Source organism: Rattus rattus, chromosome 1, assembly GCF_011064425.1.
Source record: "Rattus rattus isolate New Zealand chromosome 1, Rrattus_CSIRO_v1, whole genome shotgun sequence".
NCBI lineage: Eukaryota > Metazoa > Chordata > Mammalia > Rodentia > Muridae > Rattus > Rattus rattus.
In genome coordinates, this window is record NC_046154.1 from 210,868,378 (window position 1) to 210,890,148 (window position 21,771).

At 42.3% G+C, this 21,771-nt stretch overlaps 1 protein-coding gene across 2 annotated transcripts in view; it reads right to left on the reverse strand.

Annotated features, from left to right (window-relative positions):
• The window catches only part of Ncald (neurocalcin delta), a 176,290-nt gene that overhangs the window by 6,391 nt on the left and 148,128 nt on the right, over window positions 1-21,771 (reverse strand). The window lies entirely within an intron of this gene.

Genomic DNA, 21,771 nt, shown 5'->3' on the forward strand with positions numbered 1-21,771 from the left:
ATTTTTGTTACAACATACTGTACATTATATTTCAACTTTTGTGTAAGATATTAGACCTATATAGAGCATTTAAGTACAAAGTTTAGTTCTAGTTCTTTTTCTTTTCTTAAGATTGTGTGTGTGTGTGTGTGTGTGTGTGTGTGTGTGTGTGTGTGTGTGTGTACACTGTAGCTGTCTTTGGATACACCAGATCCCATTACAGATAATTGTGAACCACCATGTGGTTGCTGGGAATTGTGGGAATTGAACCCAGGACCTCTGGAAGAGCAGTCAGAGCTCTTAGCTGCTGAGCCATCTCTCCAGCCCTAGTTCTAGTTCTTTATAAGCTGTTATTACCAACTATTTAGGATAATTAAGTGATATAAGTTAATAGTTAATCAATCAAATTTATGGTCTTGTTAGATATTAGTCTATTACAAAAATATGTTTCTAAAGTTGAACAGATAGTAAATAGCTAAAAACAAGTGACATTTGCCTATTCAGATATACCATAGATAGATGGTCTTCAAAATGTCAGAGACCTACAGAATTTGGCATTTCTGTATTCTATATTCCGACAGCTTTCACTGTCATTTCTGTAGCTTTGGAAGTGGTTTGCCTGCATTTCCTGAATACTCAGCTAATATTTATTCCTCTTCAAGTCTCTGATGGGGTTGAAGACTAGATAGCTGTAGTCTCACATATGAGTTTAAGTTGTTTAAGACTTAGATAAATGCTTTAAGGTCTATGCAAGTTACGATAAGAATGATTTGATATAAAATTATGAACTCACCAAGATAGGATAGATAATAGAATACTTTCTACCATGTTGCCAAATACATCTGGACTTGATTTTGGGAATGTAAATCCTACCTGGTATTTTTCATAATTGTTATTATTACATACAGTTTATTATAATAAGACAAAGAACCTTTTAATGGACTAAAAGAAGGAATTGCAGGGAAAACCTCTTGTGTACTAAATGGATGCAGCACCTATCAATAAAAAGTTGATTGGCCTATAAGCATAGGCAGGAAATAGAAGGTGGGACATCCAGTAAAGAGATGGAATTATGGGACAGAGCCAGAGAGGAAGGAGCTTGGGAACGTGGAGGAGGACAGAGATGGGACTGAGCAGAGGTAACTAGCCATGTGGTAGAAAATAGATTTGAACACATTGGATATTAAATTATGGCCTTTTGGAGAGCCAAAGCTTATGGCCAAGGTGTTTGTAGGTATATTTTGAGTGTCAGAGTTGTTATTCCAGGAGCCTGGCAGTGGAAAGAGAAACTCAGAGGATGTACAGAACTCTTACTGAACTCCAGGGCTACTACACAATGATTCACTGTAGGAGCACAGTCAAGGCCAGCACCTTGGCCCTGTTTAAGGTGATGACTGTCAGCAACATCCAACTTTCCTGAAACAGCTCACCAAAGTGTCCCTGCAGTCAAGAATGGAGTCATATTTAGTCCTTCTTCTGGACCCTGTTGACAGTTCTCTCAAACCTCCATCTATGCTATGGGTTTAGCACCATAGGCCAAGATGCTGGTCACAGAGGTAGTCCTCTTTTTAAAAGTGTGAAAACAGAGGCCCTGAGAGCACCAAGACTTCCTATTAACGCCAGACCAAGGTGAGGTGGGACCAGTCTATCTCAGGACTCACAGAGGTGCCAGTGAGGAGCATTTATAGACAAGTGAGGCGTTTCTTTTTGCCAGAAGGCTTCAGCAAACTGTAACTGTCTTTCCTCAGTCTCTTTCTCTGATGCATCTGGTTTGTCTCTGGAAGGTTCCTTTCTGGCTGTGGTCATGACTGGCCCAGGAGTGTCTTGCAACCAGATGTTCTCCTGAGACTCCTGACAGGCTCCCACAGCTTGCTCAATATGTACACACTTGGTTTTCCTGGACCCGTGGCTTCCTTCAGTCCTTTGTCATCTGAGTGTTCAAACTGCCCACCCCCACGCTCTACTCATGTCCTAAGGATAGATGGAAATGTGACCCTCCCACAGGAAGCTGCCTATGCCCTTCCTCCTGTCATCTCAGTGTGTGATTTCCCTTCCTTTACACAAACACACGGATTCATTGCAACCTCCTCAGGATCACTTCATTCTACTTACCTCGCCCTCCTTCCGTGACTGCCATCTATGCCTGGCTACTTACCAACCATTAGTTACTGCAAGGTGTTGTGTAGCATCAGTTTAGAGCATTGGTTCCAGAGTGACTGTCCCCACCCTAGTTGTCCCCTCTCTCTGATTCCTTCTCCCTGCTCTCTTTTTACTCTGCCCCTCTATATGAAGTTCCCTGTTTGCCCTCACAGGTTTTGTTCCTTCCCTTCTCTTTTCCTCTGTAAATGTGTATCTAGACATAACATTTAACATTTATATAAAACCCCTAAAGGTTCTGAATCTGCCAAAGCCTCTTTGACACAAGCAAATGATCACTTACTGCAAACAAATGTAAGGACTTGAGATTTGGAAGCTCATTCACAGACACTGCTCCCCGACCCCCCGCCTCCTTGTCATCCAAGCCCCTCCTCTCAGATTCTTCTCTCTTCAGTTCCCAGCTCACTTTTTCACCAGACATTTTCTATGTGAGTCTGATGCACCAGGAACTGTGACTGCCCCTGCCTTTGTCCTCAGGGGCCTCCCTGTGAAGCAGGCAGACACTGGAAGAAAGGGAAGAATGAGCCCAAGAGCACTGTGGGAGATGCACAGGAGGCTGTGTGGCACGATGGAAAGACATAGTGGAATTCGGCCTCATAAGGGGGTTTAGTTGGGGTAGGCCTCCCCAGGGATGACTATGGAGCAAAACACGGGGAAAAGCCCAGGCCTTAAAAAGAAAAGCAGTTGGCAGGCTCATCCTCACACACTCACATACCCTTTAGAAAGGAACCTGGTTAACACCACACTGCACCCCTAAAGTGTCTTACCTTCCATGTCTACCATTTGGGTGGGTACAGGCACCCCAGCAGTGTCTTATAGCTGTTATGGAAGCCCTCTCTTCATTCTTTTCAGCCCCACTCTCACCCTTGGAAGCCCACTGATCCTTTAAGAACTCTGGGTCTGGGGGCTGGAGAGGTGGCCCAGTGGTTAGAGCATTGACTGCTCTTCCAGAGGTCCTGAGTTCAAATCCCAGCAACCACATGGTGGCTCACAACCATCTGTAATGGGATCTGATGCCCTCTTCTGGCACATCTGAAGACAGCTACAGTGTACTCATCAATAATAAGTAAATCTAAAAAAAAGAACTCTGGGTCTGGAAGGCTGTGCCTAAATGAAACCCCTGTTCATGGGACTTTGATGGCAGCCACCAGTGACAATACAGAAGTCAGTCCATTAACACTTCTGTTTGAGCTGAGGCTTGAAAGATGAAGCAAACACAGGGGCATGATGGGAGAGCAGCCCTGCACATGCGCTGTTAGGATAGAGGAGTAGAAATGGTTCAGAGAAATGGGGCCAACCTATGAGCAGCTCCCTCTCCATACCACCAGGCCTACAAGAGCAGTCGCAGAAGCCTCCCAGGAATGCATAACCAGCAGCTGCAAACAGGGCACATGGATGTGTGGACTCAGGAAGGTGAGGTTCCCTTTAAGAAGTTGCCCTTTCCAGATGACTTAGTTATGGCAATTAGATTAGATTAGATTTGTTCTTTGCACCAATTAGACAATAGGACCAGTGGCCTGTTTCCCCAAACCAAGTTTCTGATGTGGTTGGCACCAGGGCAGTGCACATCTGTGACACGTGGTCTGAGTGTTGCTGGTCTCACAAGCCCACCCTTGAGGAACAATGATGTTCTTCCCCTTCCCCAGAGCAGGAGCAACCAAACCTGACTACCGCCGAGCTTCAGTCTAGGGCTCTAGAGCCTAGAGAGACAAGACACAGCCCCAGGCAGTCTCTGGGGCAAACCCCATCTTTTATTAGCACTATTTCTCCCAAACTTAATGGATTGGACTGTGGAGGAAACGAGCTACTTCCGCATCTTACTGTTAGCAGTGTCAGGATCTTCCAACAGGGCCTGGCAGAGGGGTCTGTTTTTAATTAAGCTAGAAGGGTCCTGTTCTTGTCCTTGGATAAATGTGGAGCTTCCGAGCGCTCAGGAGCCCCTCTGGGGCTGTCCCTGCTAGGCTCAGGGAAGCACCTCACTGTGGCTAGATGCCTCCCTTTGGCCCTTGCTCCCCATCTCTCCTCCTCTCCTCTTCCCTCCCACCATTCATCCCCCCTTCCTTCTTGAAGGAACAACCTCTTAGGGTGCTCATAGGAAAGAATCACATCTGATCGACAGGGTTGTGGCTAACAATTTTGAAAGTCAATTCATTTTCTCTGACAGAAACCAAACCGACTCTTTCCACCAGAAAATTTAGGATCCTTCAACAGAGAATTGGACATTCAGGGCTCTCTGATTGCAGAGTAAGGTCAAAGAAAATGAGCAGTGCTGTCTGTTTGTGGATTATAGATAAGAAACAGCACCCTACTTAGAAAGATTTGTATACCAGGATAAGAGAGTGAAAATCTTTTTTGGAAATATTTTAAAATTACAATCAGTGTATAATACATTCTGGAATGACATAAATCATCTCTCATGTTCAGCTGGAAAGGTAAAATAAATCGTGTCTTTCACAGCGTTCTGTTACTGACTGCACTCATAGCACCCCCTTTTATTTTATTGTTTAAAAGGTTTTTATTTATGTCTCTAAGTGTTTGCCTGGTGAGCATGGAGGCCAGAAGAGGGCACAGCTCCCTTGGAACCAGAGCTACAGAATCCTGTGAGTTGCCATGTGGGAGCTGGGAATCCACCTCCATTCTCTGGAAGAGCAGCCAGGACCTTAACCAGCCAGTTGTTTCTTCAGACCCTCTACTCCCTTTCTAAGCAAGACATCTATCTCATTCATATGCTATGTTTCATGAAGGTTTTTACTTAGGAAAAAACAACCTGTAAGTTTTTCCTGCTAAAAGTATGGTCTGAATCCACTTGCATATTTTTCTCTTATGATCTCCTAAAAGATCATAAGCCCAGATCACACACTGACTCCTGCTTCTTACACAATAGCTTACTATTAAAAGGGCCCAACGTAATACCATTTTCATCATTTTAAGGGTGACAGACATTAGATGATCTATAGAAGAAAGTGTAGGAAATTAAAGCTATAGCATTAGGCTGGACAAACAGTGTGGATGCTGTGCTTTTCCTAAAATTCTTTTCTTATTCCTCCTCTTCCTCCTCCTCCTCCCCCTCCCCCCTCCCCTCCCCTCCTCCTCCTCCTCCTCCTCCTCCTCCTCCTCCTCCTCCTCCTCCTCCTCCTCCTCCTCCGAGATAGGGTTTCTCTGTGTATCCCTGGCTATCGTGGAACTCTCTATATAAACCAGGCTGGCCTCAAACCCAGAGATCTGATTGCCTCTGCTTCTCAAGTGCTGACATTAAAGGTGTGAACCAATATCACTGGACCCTTAAAGATCTTTTAAAGAAATGTGTCTTTCAGGGCTGGAGAGATGGCTCAGTGGTTATGAACACTGACTGTTCTTCCAGAGGTCCTGAGTTTAATTCCCAGCAACCATATGGTGGCTCACAAGCATCTGCAATGGGATCTGATGCCCTCTTCTGGTGTGTCTGAAGAATAAACAAGAAAAAAGAAAGTGTTTTTCAAGATGCCCTAAGACCAGCCATCACTGAAACAGGGTGGGAGACACCGACTGAGAGAGCACAGGGCACATGTTCAAAGGCCCCGAGAATTCTTGCACTCAAGATACCCATGGAGCTGTTGAATTCAGCATTTCCTAAACTGGTTTGCCCAATCTCTGTGTTACAAAGCACTGATACAATTAGCACCCCAAGAAAATCTCTCTGAGCCTAGACTGAGTGATGTTAGCTCCCTCTCCTGGTGTCTTCTGTCCTCTTCTTGGCAGAACTAATCATCCACAACCCACGATGCTTCTCTACGAGATTTCTCTTCCCATTGCTGTCTGTATTGCATCAATACAGGGTATTTATTTATCTGTGGATACCCTGGAGTCTAGTACTTGCTTCCATTGATGAATGCATGCTGGTTTTGTGATAAGCACAGAGACCAAATGACATCCTTTAGATTTAGAAAAGGAAAGTATGGTCCAGGTCAAGAAGCTCACAGTACAGAAGGCAGAGGGACAGGTAGTCAGATTGAATATGAAAACAGGAACAGACAATGCTGCTTCCAACCAGGAGGTTTAGGCAGGGATTAACCTCCCATCTAAAGCCATCAACAACAAAACCCCAAAGGCAATAATATCTGTTACATGAATGGCACGGGTTAAACCCAACAGGTCACAAAATGAAAGAAAAAGCCATGAACATGGGAAAACAACTGGGGGTGGGGATGAGGCAGGGAAGGAGAAAAGAGAGAGGCTGGAGAGCAATCAGAATGGATTAGATACTGCATGAAATGGTTAAAGAATAATTTAATTTTAAAAAGACAATATACATAGAACCACAGCTTATAAGACCCTGTAAATTAGGCAGCCCAGGACAGTGGTTCCTGAAGAACTGTAAACAGAAGGAGTAAGCCTTGGACAGCTCCCTGTGATGCTGTGACACCTATGCAGGGGACTGACATGGAGTGAGCTTGATAGGCTCCCTGATGACAGAATGCCAAAGCTGGACAGACCAGTGCTTAGTGCTCAGTCTTCAAAGACAGGTTAGAACAAAGGAGAGAGCCACACGGAGAGAACTCTTGACAGCTGATATCAGTCCCTGTGCAGATGGATAAGAGCTACCAAAGATCGGGTGGAAAGAGTCACAGGAAGGGACGAGAGGGAGAGGCTGGCCCCCAACCAAGGTCAAACAGAGTGCCTGCAGCATCCTCGGAAAACCTCTTGATTTGTGAGGCCCAGTCTACATTGAAAGGTCTTACCTCAGCAGTGGAGAATAATTAGTCCCCAGTGAGCCCTGCTCTGTGTCACCTATCAAATTTTAAAAGCAAGATCTGGAAAGTTCAAGCTGTTTCCAAGCAACTTAACTACATCTGAGAACAAAGCATAAAGTTAGTTATATTTTAAAAATATTCAGCTCTCTACAGGATAAAATTCACAATGTCTGGTGCCCAATAAAAAAATGAACAGCCACACATGGAAACAGTATCATTTTATACAGAAGGACAGAGGAGAAAGATCCATTAAGTGACCTAGAACTGACATAAACGTTATAATTAGCAAAAGGCCATTGAAACAGATACAAAAACCATGCTCCAGATATCCCAAAAATAGACAGGGGAAGACATTAAGAAGAACCCAAGTAGAGCTTCTAGTGATGAAAGCTACAATGTGTGAGATGGAAAATACGGATGGAGATTGATGGCAAATCAGATCTTCTAGTAAAACAAGCTCTGACGTAGACATGAGGCTAAGGTACCCAAGATCAAAGGGAGGAAAATGTAATATCTGCAATCCAGCATGCCCGTGGATTGCGTGTGGGCTTTGGGCTATATAGTATGTCCATCCTTAAAGACTGAAGGAGGGAAGAAAGAGATTTGAAGGCATAATTACTAAAAATATTCCAAAGCTGATAAAAACCATGAGTCTACAGACCAAAATTTTGATAGACAAAAAGATACCATACTCACTCTAGAAGGGAATGTCTAATTACTAAAATGTAGCATGTACTTTTTGCTACCCTGCTTTAAGCTCAGGCAACAGGCTGTGCTACCAGCCCCAGCCCAGGTTCCCTCAGATCCACAGATGAAACACACACACACACACACACACACACACACACACACACACACACACACACACACACGTCGCTCAATTTCAACCTGCCTTATTGGCTCAATTGCTGGGCCCTTCTAATCTACGATGGCTAGTGCGCCCTTCCCAATACTCTTAGCTCAGTACCCTAAATCTGCCCTCAGCTTCAGTTGCTCAGTTACCTTTTAGTCCCAGTTCAACATCCTCCCTCCTGCCTGGAGAAGTGACTTAAGGCCGCTCTGCCTCAGAGCTCACATGGCTGGTCACCTTTTTCTCCTCCAAACCATAGCAAAAAATCCTCTCTTCCTTTGTGTCTCCTTGCCTCCCCTGCGGGGGCCTGGAAGTCCCGCCTCTTTCCTCCTGCCCAGGAATTGGTCCCTGGCATCATTACTGATAGATCAAGAACCAATTGGGGAACAGGACCTTAGCATCAGACCCACCCCTCCTATACTAAAGCAGAACCTGCAAAGTGCCAATAATTGGTGGAGAGGAGGGTTGGGGAGATTGAAATTTTAAAAAGATGGGGACATTGGCCCACTTCACTCACGATGCCTGTTAATCATCTTTGCTTTGGATAAAGGTAACTGTTGCCTAGGCTTGTGGTCCACATTCACATAAGGTGGATGCAGCATGACACCTGTGCATCTAACCAGTGACTGTCCTGATGTCATGTTGGCCTTGCAAGAGTCTTGCTTGGTGACTTTTCTTTCCCTTCAGAACGGAGGTAAGTGTCATCCCATCTCTTATGTTCCCGTGTTAAGAGAGTTGCTTCTGTCTCCCACAGTTCCAAGCAGTTCTAGGTGGCCATTAGAGAACTAGTGGTGCCTTTCAGTTACCTCTTGGCCCTTTTGTTACACTCAGCCCGTGCCATGGCAGGTGTGTGGGCATTCAGACTGCCCCAGCAGGGCAGAAAGGATTCTCCTTCTTCATAAAGCAGAGGGCAGACTGTTCCATCTAGAGGAGAGACTCTAGTATATGATAGAGGAAAGTACAGGAAAGGTACTAGTATATGTACAGGAAAGGTACACCTGCAGCCTGCTTTAAGACTCAAGGAAGTGCTTTAGCACGACAATAAAAACAGTCTAATAACTAGGTTTGTCACTTAAAGGAAATCGACATATAAATGTAAAAAAAAAAAAGAAAGATGTTCATTTAAGGCTCTAAACCAATTCACAGATGGTTTTACTTGTTCATCCAGATGATGCTCCATCAAAAACAGTGAAAATAGTTTTCTTTAAAAGAGCCACAGGCATACTCCAGCATATGTGGTAGGCTGAGTAATACTCCCTCACGCATGTCCACATCCCAACACTTGGAACCTGGAGTGTCTTACCTTACATAGTAAAGAGATTTCACAAACAGGAGGAATCACCACAGACGTGGAGACAAGAGGGCGCACCTAGATTGCACACATGGCCCCAGCAGAAATAGGAGCTGATGACTAATATTCATAAGTGCATGAATAAATGCATGGATGGAGGAGACAAGCAGAGGCACGGTCCCGAGGTGGGGGTGGGGCAGCAGCATGTCTGCCACAGCTGACTTTAATGGTGAATGAGCAAGGACACATGCCTGGGAGAGCAAGCATCTTCTAGAAACTGGGAAAGATAAGAAATCTTTCCTTCAAATGGCTTCAGAAGGGGACGAAACCCCAAGGATACTTTTAGTCTAACAAAACTGAGGTCAGATGTTCAAAATTATTAGATGAAAACTGTGTGGGCTCGTAAGGCATGAGGTTTGACACTCCATGTTATAAAAGCCGTAGAGACTAATTCAGTACCACGCACAATTCATAGTGGTGTGGTAAATTCTGGTCTTTCCTACCAATATCAAGTAAAAACAAATGAAGTCTAGCTTTTGGTCACAAATGCTATTCTGTGCCTACAGAAACTAAGTCACAGGAAATACCTAAGTACAGCAAATGAATGATTTCTGAACAGCATCCTTCCTTTGTCTGCTGAAAAACCTAATTAAAGACTCATTTTCACCTTGCTCTACACCCTGACCAACTATCAGTGTTTGTAGGTAAATGATCATAAATTTGCACCTCCACCCCCCATTAAATGGTTTGAATTTCTGAGTCTTGACAGGGGATTCAGTTAGGAAATTGCATTCAGAGCTTGTCATTAAGCTTCAAGTGTGACTTTAGCAATGAGACCCTTGGTTTGTTTATGGTAATTCTGGGCCACAGCTGGCCACACCTCGACTCACTGCTTCCTAACAGTTGTTTATGGAAGTTCACCACACAAACTCAACAGTGACTGCTTTGATGCAAATGAGTTTTCCTAAATGGTGCAGACCAGCTAGCTCGGAAGACAAGAACACTATGGCTTCCTGTGACCGAGATAAGGCCTAGGGAGCATAGGCTTTCAAAAAGAGAGGGAACAAAAGATTTAAAAAAAAAAAAAAAAAGAATGTGGATCTCAGTGAGATCCTACATTCATCCAATTCATCCCGAATAATTGAAAATGTGGATTTGCATAAGAATGTGAAGGAATACAGAACTGTCAGCTTGCAGAGGAGACTTCCCTATGAAAAATGGTTTGAAATTCAGTTTAATTTCTTTGATGATCTGAAGTCACTTCAGGGTGCCTGTGTATTTGCAATTATGAATATTAACTATCAGGGGTGGGGGGACGGCATAAAGCAGTTGAGGACATCTGAGTCTTCCATTGGTTTCTTAAGAACCTCAAGATTACAGGCCCGTGAGAAGTTCAGATCTGGACACTTGTGAATGGCCTGGGGCACTTTACAGTGAAGCTCGCCCTTCCCAGGCTGAGCACATCCTGGCGCTGCTCACCAAGCTTGGTGTTCTCTGTTGAACGTGGTGGGAAGCCCCCTCTGCTCCCAGGTATCTTCTGCTTGTCCCTGCAGTCTTCCCACTTTCTCTTCCAAACCACATTCCAAGGTCCGGGATGATGTGTCTTTCCTGAACACTGTTCCCCTTGCCAGGGTCCTTGCTGAGCTGTGGATGAGCACGCAGCTGCCTCGCCATTCCCTTCAGCTCATGGTCTTTGAAGGTTCCTTCCAGTGTCTACAAGTTCATCAACAATGGCTGCAAAGCCCAGCAGGAAGCTTGGGCAAAACAATGTCAGGAGTAACACTCCCATGGGCATTTCTATTTCAGATTCTGGTCTGGAAGTTCTGTCCAAAATGAGAAAAGCCCTTTGGACTCTAACAAGTGGGGAGCCAGCCCTCCAAAGTGGAAAGGCAAAGTGAGAGCTGAGGTGTACAAAGCCCCTTGTTCTGATCTTAGTACCGGATAATAATAAAAATTTAAAAAGCATGACAGCCGAAGAGCCTAATTAAGAGGAAAGCTACAAGTGAATATTAAGTGCTCTCAAAGACCTGTGTCTGAAGGTTTGGTCCTGAGCCCGTGGCACTCCTGACAGGTGGTAGAATATTTAAGAGGTAGTGTCCACTGGGGAAGCCTTCAGGTAATGGGAGGAGGGTGAGTCCTCTGAGGAGACTGTGGGACCGCCATCTTTTCCTCTTTCTCTTGTTTTCTGGCCCTGAGATGAGTGGTTTTTTTCTCTGCTTCATACTGCTGACCCTAATGACCACAGGCCAGACCCACAGATCCAGCGCAAATCTCCAAAACTACAAGCGAGAACAAACCTATTGTCTTTGCAAGTCGATTGCATAGCACTTGGTGTAGTTACAGAAATCTAACACAATAACCTTGGAATTTCCATTTTTGTTAAACTAGCGAAGATTAAGGAACAGCTAAGGTGTAAAATGATGTGGCGATGTCCTACCTATGCTTGTGGAGGCATTAGGAAAAATACTTTGACAGGATGTATCAAGAGACCTTAGGAATACTCATGCCCTTTGACCCAGTTATTGGGATTCCATTCTAAAAAAATAACCCTGGGGGGGGTACTTCATATGGAAAGATTATTGATTTATTTTTAAAAGGTAAGCCATTTTGTCTAATAATGAAAACTGGAGGTAGCCAATAGTAGAAAATTAAGTAATTATAATATACTGTGTATTATTATGTAGCCATGGACAATTATTATTAAACACTTCTATGAGACATTTTTTAAATATTTATTTATTATATATAAGTACATTGTAGCTGTCTTCAGACACACCAGAAGAGGGCATCAGATCCCATTACAGATGGTTGTGAGTCACCATGTGGTTGCTGGGATTTGAATTCAGGACCTCTGCAAGAGCAAACAGTGCTCTTAACCACTGAGCCATCTCTCCAGCCCCTCTATGAGACATCTTAATAAACGCAGAGATAGTTATGTTACTATGCTAAGTGGAAATTGCAAGATAGAAAATTACATTACAGAAATGTTTTGTTTTTTGTAATTAGTTGGATGTTTTTAATGTATGGTAAGAGGGCAATTTAAATATGAAATTTTAAATATCATATTAAAAATATCAAGAAATATGTCATTTGAGAAATTATCCTACCCACAAATAAAATTTTTAAAAATTAAGAAAAAATCATGTTGGGTAGGATGGAATACCATGATTTTCTCTTAATGTTTTTATTTTATTGTATGTATATGAGTGTTTTGCCTGCACGTTTGTCCTGTGCTTGCCAATGCCTGTGGAGGCCAGAAAAGAACATTGTATCTCCTGTAACTGGTGTTTCAGACAGTTGTGAACCACCATGTGGGTGCTAGGAACTGAACCCAGGTCCCGTGGAAGAGCAGTCAGTGCTCTTAACCGTTGAATATCTCTCAAGTCCATCCCATTATCTGCCCATATTTTATATTAGATGTCTCCCTATGCAGGGGAGGGGCCATAGCCTTCATTTCTGTTTAAGATCTATATTGCTGACTGATTATTTTTGATATAACCTTTTCATATCAGTATGCTCCTGTGGAAAAGAAAGACACTGGTGGCCATTCAGAAAAGAGAGGTGCATGGCAGAAGTATTCCTGGGTGAGGCAGTGTCACTTGAGACCCCGTCCTTGCATCTTCTCAATGCTTGTGCTGTCCTGTAGTGAGATTTTTGGTTTCTTCAAACACCCAGTTACATTGTGTGATTATGTTTTTGTTTTAACCCCAGGTGTGGGATACGGGGCTGCTTCAGATTGTCCACAGCCACTGTGATTTGTGCTCTCAGAGGGATGTGAATTTTGCCAGCTGCAGATAGTTTATATTTGGAATTCTGGGGACTCTTGAGAGGGAACAAATGTGAGAGCCCTGAGAGGACCCAAAGCATCAGCCGCTCCCTCTGCTGCTGTTAATTGTTGTTGTTGAGGTTTGTCAAGTGGTTGTGAGCAGAGACAAGAAGAAGAAATTGTATATCCTGGTAATGAAGATTGAACTTAACCCAAGGAACCTAACACCCTTAATTAGCAGGAAGTGGTCTAAAGAGATCTCTGTCCCCTTTCCTCGCTAACCTTCTTTTTCTCCTACCTAGTGTTGGGGGCTAAAAGAACCCAATCAAGCAGCCAAAAAGTATGGCTATGGTGGTGCCCAGATGGGAGGTAGACAGAATAGGAAACAATCTCTAATAACATACAGGAAACAGCAGGGAAAAGGAGATGAATATTCTGCTTTAGGATGTCACCAAAAGTTTAATTTTTTCCCAGAAGGGATGATATCATCATCATCATCATCATCATCATCATCATCACCATCATCACCATCATCATCTTCTCTTCCTCCTCTTCCTTCTCCTTCCTATTGTGTCTCCAAAAAGGTTGGGAGAATGGCTGAGCAATTGGAAAAGTTGCAGGTAGATATGGAGGGGCCTGAGAAACAAAAGGTGGATGAATGGGGAAAGCAGAAGGCTTGCTCTAGCCTCTTACTTTTGAAAGGGTTGCCGTGCCATTGCTGAGGTTATAGGTAGAGATCAGAGCACTTGGGAAGTGAGTAGCACTGGAAAGGGGGCAGCAGAAAGGTTCAGACCTGGTGACTGAGGGTGGGATCTTCCCAAAGGATGAAGGAAGGGTACAAACTGGGCTAGAAGGCAGGCTGTATCCTGTCCTGTGCCATGCAATTACAATTTCAAGTCCCCACAGCCCCTAAGCAGGGTGAGGAGCCAGGAGAAACTGGGGGTCACGCAAGGTGACAGGGTTAAAGAAAAACAGCCTGTGTTGAGAGAAATGGTTAATCTTGAGCCAACTGTGCTGCCAGAGGAGGGTCCTGTGCTTACAAAATCACCATGGGTTTTCCCAGTCATTCTGCAGCACATGCCTGCTAATGGTGCAGATCATGATTTTGATGAGATAGCATGGCATCCTATAGAAATGATAGGCCTGAGGCATTTTAAAGAGGCTATAGTTTCCTATGGAATTCACTCCCCTTAAGTTAAATAAATATTAGGTAACTGGGCTACCCAAAATAGAGTTATTCCCCAAGACTGGAAAGGTTTGGTCACAGCAGTTAGCAGTGGTTAATGTGGTGGAGGGAGAAAGCCTTGAATATTGAACAATGAAATGGAGCAAGGGGAATGGCTATTGTTAAAGATCAACTGCTTGGAGAAGGGTGAGTTTCTGAACTACAGGAGCTGATTTGATGATGCCATTCTAGAGCAGAGTCACTTGGCTGCTTTAAGGCTTGGGACAAAGTTGAGGAGTCCAGGAATAGATCCACTTCACTCACTAAGATTGTACAAGGCTCTGGGGAAGACTTCACAGATCTCTTGTGAAGATTGGCTTCAGTTATAAACAAAGCCCCATCAGGCCCTGAGGCCAGACAGGTGTTGACAGGGACCTTTGAGAATGTGAATACAGAATGTAAGAGTGATTAGACCCTTAAAGGCTGAGCAGCAGCAGTGGATGAGTGGATGAGGGACATGACTGGTATTGGCTCCGTGAGGATCATGCCAGTATCACAAGTTATACCTAAAGGTCTCAGATACCAGAACACCTCATGCTTTAATTATGGTGAATTTGGCCATTTTTCAAAGAAATTCTGACCAACTACTAAAAGTCTCAGAGCTCAAAATGTCCACTGAAGTGACTGTGAGAAACACAGTACTTTCTGAGCCAGATCTCAAAATGACTGGTATATTAACTGTGAGAAATATGGTACTTTCCAACACAGAAGGGAACAAGGTGTTTCTGGTGTCAATAGGTTCTCTGAAAGAACACCTAGGCTTCCCCTGGTTTGTAGACACTGTGACAAAAGGTGTCATTGGATTAATGAGTGTAGGTCCAGGAGGGATCTACAAGGAAATTTCTTGCCATCTGGAAAAAAAATGGGGTGGGCTGCTAGCTTGAGGTCCTGCAACAAACATACTAGCGGTTTCTCTCTGGTTAGCCAAGAGATAACAAGGAGGCAGAAACAATGTAACTAAGTATTGCGGACAAAATAACCACTGACGTTTATGCCCCTTGCCTTCATTTGTGTATCCAGGTATTATAGATGGAAGGAAGAAATAAAAATTATGGCATATGTTTTTAAAAAGGTACAAATTAACACAGGGGATAGGATTGCTCAGCTCCTCCAGTAGAAAGAGCAGAAGGATTTAGGAGTACTGAAAAGTGTGTGTTCTGGCAAACAGTTGTCAATGATCAGAGACCTAAATTAAAATAGCAAGTGAATGGTGTTAAACAGAAGGTTTGGTGGATACAGGAGCTTATGTGACTATCATTTCCCAAAAATTCTGTAATGCATAATGGCCATTTCAGAAGGTTTATGTATAGTTTATAGGACTTGGTAAGTTATCTCAAATAAAACAAAGTGTACAAATGAGTTAAATCTGTGGGACCAGAAGGGCAAGCAGAAACCTTATGTGGCTGACATACCCATAAATTTATGGGGAAGGGATCTTTATAACAATGGAATACTCAAATGAATATTCCTGTGATCCCAAAGATAGCTCATGATGAAATTAGGGGGAAATGGTAGATGCTCCTGGGGAAAGTATTGATATGTACCATCAAATCCAAACACAGGCTGCACCAATTGTCCAAAACCAGAACACCACAGGGATTGAGGTGCCCTGCTGGAATATAAATGGTTCCACCCTTAAAAAGTTTGGCAGACAAGCCTGTATGGATAGAGCAGAGGCCCTTAACTAAGGAAAAGGTACAGGCACTTGAATGGCTAGTAAAAGAGCAGCTGGAGGCTCAACATATAGAAGAGTCTACCAGCCCATAGATTTCCTCTGTGTCTGTTGTAAAAAAGAAACTGGAAAATGGAGGATGTTAACAGATTTAAGAGCTCATAGAATGAGTCAACCAGTGGGTCCTTTACAGCCTGGAATTCCTTTATCTTCTTTATTACCTAAGTCATGGTCTATGATGGCAATTGATTTAAAAGATTTTTTTTTTCACAATCCTTTTGCATGAGCATGATAGGGAAAGGTTTGCTTTCTCGGTACCTGCTTATAATTAGTGGTCCAGTAAAGAGATATCATTGGGAAGTTTTTCCACAGGGGATGTTAAATAGTCTAAGTTTATGTCACAATTTTGTGCAACAACCACTAGAAATAATTCATAGGCAATTTATTATTTATCATTACATGGATGATAGTTTGTGGGCTGATTCTGATACAGATACTTTAGAGAAAATATTTAAGGAATCACAAAGAATTCTGCCATGCTGGGGGTTACAGATTGCTCCTGAAAAAATACAAAGAGGAGATTCTGTTAACTACTTTGGTTATAAAATAAGTCAACAACAACAACAACAAAATTGACTATGGGGCTGAAAAGATGGCTCACAAGTTAAGAGCATTGGTGGCTCTTCCAGAGGTCCTGAGTTCAATTCCCAGCAACCACATGGTGTCTCATAACCATCTATAATGTAATCTGGTGCCCTCTTCTGGTATGCAGGTATATGAAGTTAGAACACTCATACATTAAATAAATACATTAATAATAATAATAATAATAATAATAATAATAATAATAATAAAAATTCTGGTTCCCAATGGAGGAGTTAGAGAAAGGACTGAAGGAGCTGAAGGGGTTTGCAACCCCATAAAAACAACAATGCCAACCAACCAGAGATCCCAGGGACTAAACCACTATCCAAAGAGTACACATGGATTGACCCATGGCTCCAGCAGCATATGTAGCAGAGGATGGCCTTGTTGGGCACCAATGAGAGGAGAAGCCCTTGTTCCTGCCAAGGCTCGATGCCCCAGTGTAGGGGAATGTCAGGGCCGGGAGGTGGGAAGGCTGGAAGGGTTGGATGGATGGATGGGGGAACACCCTCATAGAAGCAGGGGGCGGGGGGATTGGATAGGGGGTTTATGGATGGGAAACTGGGAAAGGGGATAACATTTTAAATGTAAATTTAAAAAAATCCAATAAAAAAAGAAAATGAAAATAACTTTGGAATTCTAGTCTTAAGTTGTAGTTGAGTGCCACCTGCCATTTGTAGTAAAAAGTGGCTCTAGAGGCAGGAAATATACCTATAATACTTTAATCTACAAAAAACAAAATTCAACCACAAAGGTCTGTAGAAATCAGTTGCAAACTCTTGGTGATTTTCAAAATTAATGGGAGGTGTTAAATGGCTATGGTCTATAATAGGATTAACTACTCATGAGTTAAGTAATCTGTTTCAAACTTTACAAGGAGATTTGAACTTAAACAGTCCATGATGGTTAACAACTGAAGGGGGGGGGATAACTCTGGTAGAACAGAGACTATAAGATACATATGTGGATCAAATTGATCCTAAGCTTCATTGTATTTTGGTTATTTTGCCTTCACTCATTCTACTACTAGATTCCTTGTGGAAAGGAAAGATAGTATTATGGATAATATTTTATTATCACATAAACAAAGCAAAAAATTAAAGACTTCCATAGAAAAGTTTCTGAATTAATCATAAAAGGTAGAATAAGACTATGTCAGTTATCAGGAACCTGCCCAGCTGAAATCACAATGCCTTTTACTAATGCTGAGATTATGTCCTTATGGATAAGCAATGAAGACTGGCAAAGAGCTCGTAGTATCTGTTTGGGAGAAATTAACAACACATATCCCAAAGCAAGCATCTATATTTTATAAAAATAACTAATTGGATTCTCCCAGTTATTGTACAGGAGACACCAATTCCCGAAGCACCTATTCTATACTGATGCAAATGAGGTGGGAATGGCAGGCTCTAAGTCAGACAAAATAAGCAAGGTAATCCAAAGTCCACATACCTCAGTTCCAAAGTCAGGGGTGTATGCAAACCTTACGGTATTACTAGATTTTCCTGAATCTCCTAATATAATTACTGATTCTTAATATGCACAAAGAGTTGTTTTGAATATATAAACTGCTGAATTTTTCCTGATGGTTCAGAATTAACCTGATGGTTCAGAAATTGTTATTTATACAACTGCAATGGGCAATCAGAAATAGGAAGTGTCTAATCAATATTACTCATATTCAGTCTCATGCAGATTTGCTAAGTCCATTGGCACAAGGAAATGAGGAAACTGATTGTTAATAGGAAATTTGTTAGAAGCCTCAAAATTTCATGAAAAAAATCATGTTAAAAGTAAATGTCTGAAGAAAAAATTTTATCACGTGGCAACACCATTATGAGAAAATGTCCTACTTATTCTCTGTATAAATCCAAACTCCATTACCCACTGGAAGTAACACTAAGGGTACCAAAGGAAATGCAATCTGGCAGATGGATGTGTTTCATTTTATAGAATTTGGAAAACTAACGTTTATGCACTGTACCACTGATACATATTCAGAGTCCCGATGGGAAACTGCTTTGAATTCTGAAAAAGCTGATTCTACAATTACACATTTGTTGCAAATAATGACAATTATGGGAATACTTGCATAAATTAAGACTGACAATGCCCCCACATATGCTTCCAGTAAAATGAAGCAACTTTTTGCTTATTATAACATAAAGCCCATCACAGGTATACCACATAATCCTATAGGACAAACATTGTAGAAAGATCTAATCACACTTTCAAAGAAATGCTCGTGAAACAAAAAGGAAGAGTAAAGACCTCCAGGGATAGACTAAATAATGCTTCTTAACTCTAAATTTTCTTAATGCTGATGAAAAGGGAACTGTAGCAGCTGAGAGACACTGGGTTATAGAAATAACTGGAGAATTAAATCATCCTCTATTCTATAAGGATGTGAAGAGTCCATCAGAATGAAGCATGCGATAGTTTGGCATCGAGGACACAGTTTTGTTTATGTTTCTACTGGGAACAAAAAGATATGGTTACCATCAAAACTTACAAAGATCAGATTTAACCAGGCAAGACCTCCTACTAACTACTACATAAATGTCTCTACATAGCCAATTAATCTTTGTGGCTGCCTGGTGCTCATGACTTATTGTCACATGTCATCCTTTCATATGGCATGGATGGAGGTTTATATTACAGTTTGGTCACACAATCCAGAAGGACTTATAAAGTTGACAGATGCTTCTCACATGCTCAAACATAGAGCAGAGAATCATCAACTAAGTTGTGCACCTGGCACGTTCCATACATGTGTTAGTGTAGAAATGTACCTACAATATTACCTTTAAAAGTCTGTGTGTTTGTAGAGGGAAAAGATCCGACACCAATGAAGACAGAGCAAGTAGCCCAGGCGATCCGGCCTCACAGGCTTCCTCAGCTGCTGTTTCCGCAGAAACTGAATCCAGGACAACTTCAAAGTGGCTAGCTCAAATGGTCCAGCCTCAGAGACCGTCCCAGCCAGGACTTCAGTTAAGCCCTTCGCTTTCCTATCTCACAGAGACTGGGCAGCAAATAATACAGCCAGCTCTCCCAGGACTTGGCCAATGTAAAGATTACAATGTTCCAATTCCCAAGAGGTGGGATGGACGGTTTTTGGTCATTTGGTGGGTGATGAATGTTTGTCCTTGTTAAGGGGAGTTGGTTACAAGTTGTTGGTGGTTATGGTTAGGAAACAAAGTAAAGGAAGTTAGAATCAAAGATACCTTTCTCCTTCTCCCTCTATCCTTCTTTCTTTCCTGTCTAGTGTTAGGGGAAGAAGAGGGAAGAGGATAAAAGAATAAAGAGGGTATAGGCATGAGAGGGTGAAAGGATCATATCTCCTTTAAGACTAAGATAGCAGCAACTAGTCTCAAATATTTTACACTGATATGCATTATTGCATATTGGCGGAAATTTAAGGTTATATTTGCTACAGCTCATTGTATACATGTTTCAACTTTTAAGATACCGTCCATATATTCAGTTAAAAGTTTGGGGTAAAGCTTGAAAGCTTTGAGTGTAAACTATTCAGAATAATTGAGAAATGCAAGCTAGTAGTTAGTTACCTATGAATAATCAAACTTATAGTCTTTTTAGGTACTAGTTTAGTTAATTATAGTAAACTTTATTTAGCTTCCTGAGCATGTTTTCAAAGTTAAGCAGAAAGTAAACAGCTAGAAACAAGCAATGTTTGTCTATTCACATCGTAAGATAGATGGTCCTCAAATACTTCAGAGATCTGCGAAATATAGCAATTCAGGTGTTTTAATAATAAAAGGCTTCTGTGTGTGTGTGTGTGTGTGTGTGTGTGTGTGTGTGTGTGTGTGAGAAAGGAAAGAGTGTGTGTGTGTGAGAGTGTGAGAGAGAGAGAGAGAGAGAGAGAGAGAGATATCAGCTCCTGGTAGCACCCCAATCTATGTCAAAGAAGATGATGGGCACCTAAGAATTTCCACATGGAGTTTGCTTCAGTTGTGGCAAGATAGCCACTGGATGGGGTGGGGATTAGGGGTGGGGGATAGGAGGTGGGGGTAGGGGAAACCTGCTCCTTGACTACAACAGCACACTGTCTAAACAGGACAGTGGATAAGCAGGACAGTTGATTGACCCACTCTACTGAAACAAGGTAGGCCGGTCCTTCAAAACTCCTGCTTTAGAGATAATTTTGTTGGATATCCTGGGTCTGTTGTTGGAAGATTGAATGCCCCACCAATACAGAGGAACCTTGGGTGACTGACCAGGCAGTCAGCAGTCTCTATCATTTCTATAGTTTTGGAAGCTGCTTTCTCTACACTTCCTGTTTACCGAGGCAGCATTTATCCTTCTCAGGTCTCTGATGGGGTTGAAGACTAGATATAGTCTTACAGCTTTCCCTACTAAAGACTGAGGATATAAAAGCTTAAGTTGTTCAGGATCTAAGAAAATGTTTTAGGGTCTAAAAATGTTTTCATGTTGATAAATGCAAGTTATGATTAGAAGGTGATTTGGGTACAAAATTTTGGACTCACCAAGATAGGTTAGGTAGAAGAATACTTTCTCCAAGGTTGCCAAATACAAATGGTATGAACATTATAATTCTTACCTAATAGTTCTCATAATTGTTCTTATCATGTATATATATGTATATATATGTATATAATTGATGTTAGAGAAAAAGCCATTTATTGGACTAAAAGGGGGATGGTAGTATCATGGTTTCTTAACAAAAAAAAAAAAACCAGTTATGTTATGTGGTTATGTTTTTGTTTTAATCTTAGGTGTGGGATATGAGGCTGCTTCAGATTGTCTGTCCACAGCTGCTAACTATGATTTGTCCCTTGCTCTTGGAGGGATATTATTTTTGCCAGCTGCAGATAGTTTACATTTGTAATTCTAGGGACTTTTGAGAGGGTACAAATGTGACAGCCCTGAGAGGGCCTGGGGCAGTGGTGGCTCCCCCTGCTGCCGTTGGTTGCTGTTGCAGTTTGTCAAGTGGTTGTGAGCAAAGAGAGAAGAAGAAGAAATTGGATATCCTGATAATGAAGATCGGAATTACCCCCAAAGAACTCTGTAGTGTGCAGTTTTTGCTACCCCACTTTAAAATCTGGGCAGACAATGCTACCCCCCCGGCCCAGGTTCCCTTGGATCCACAGATCAAAAAACAACACACATATTAACTTAATTTTTAACCTGCCTTATGGATCAATTGTTTGGTGCTTCTAATCTCCCACTGTTGGCCTCCCTTTTCCAATACTCTCAGCTCCGCACCCTAAATCTACCCTCAGCTTTAGTTGCTTAGTTACCTTCTTGTTCAGCACCCAAAACTGCCCTCAGTTTTAGTTGTGTTTCTAATCTCCTGCCTGGAGAAATGGCCTATGGTCACTCTGCCTGAGATCTCACATGGCCGGTCACCTTTTCTCCCTCCAAAGCATGGCAAAAATCCTTCCCTCTCCCCTGCATCTGCTAGCTTGCCTGTG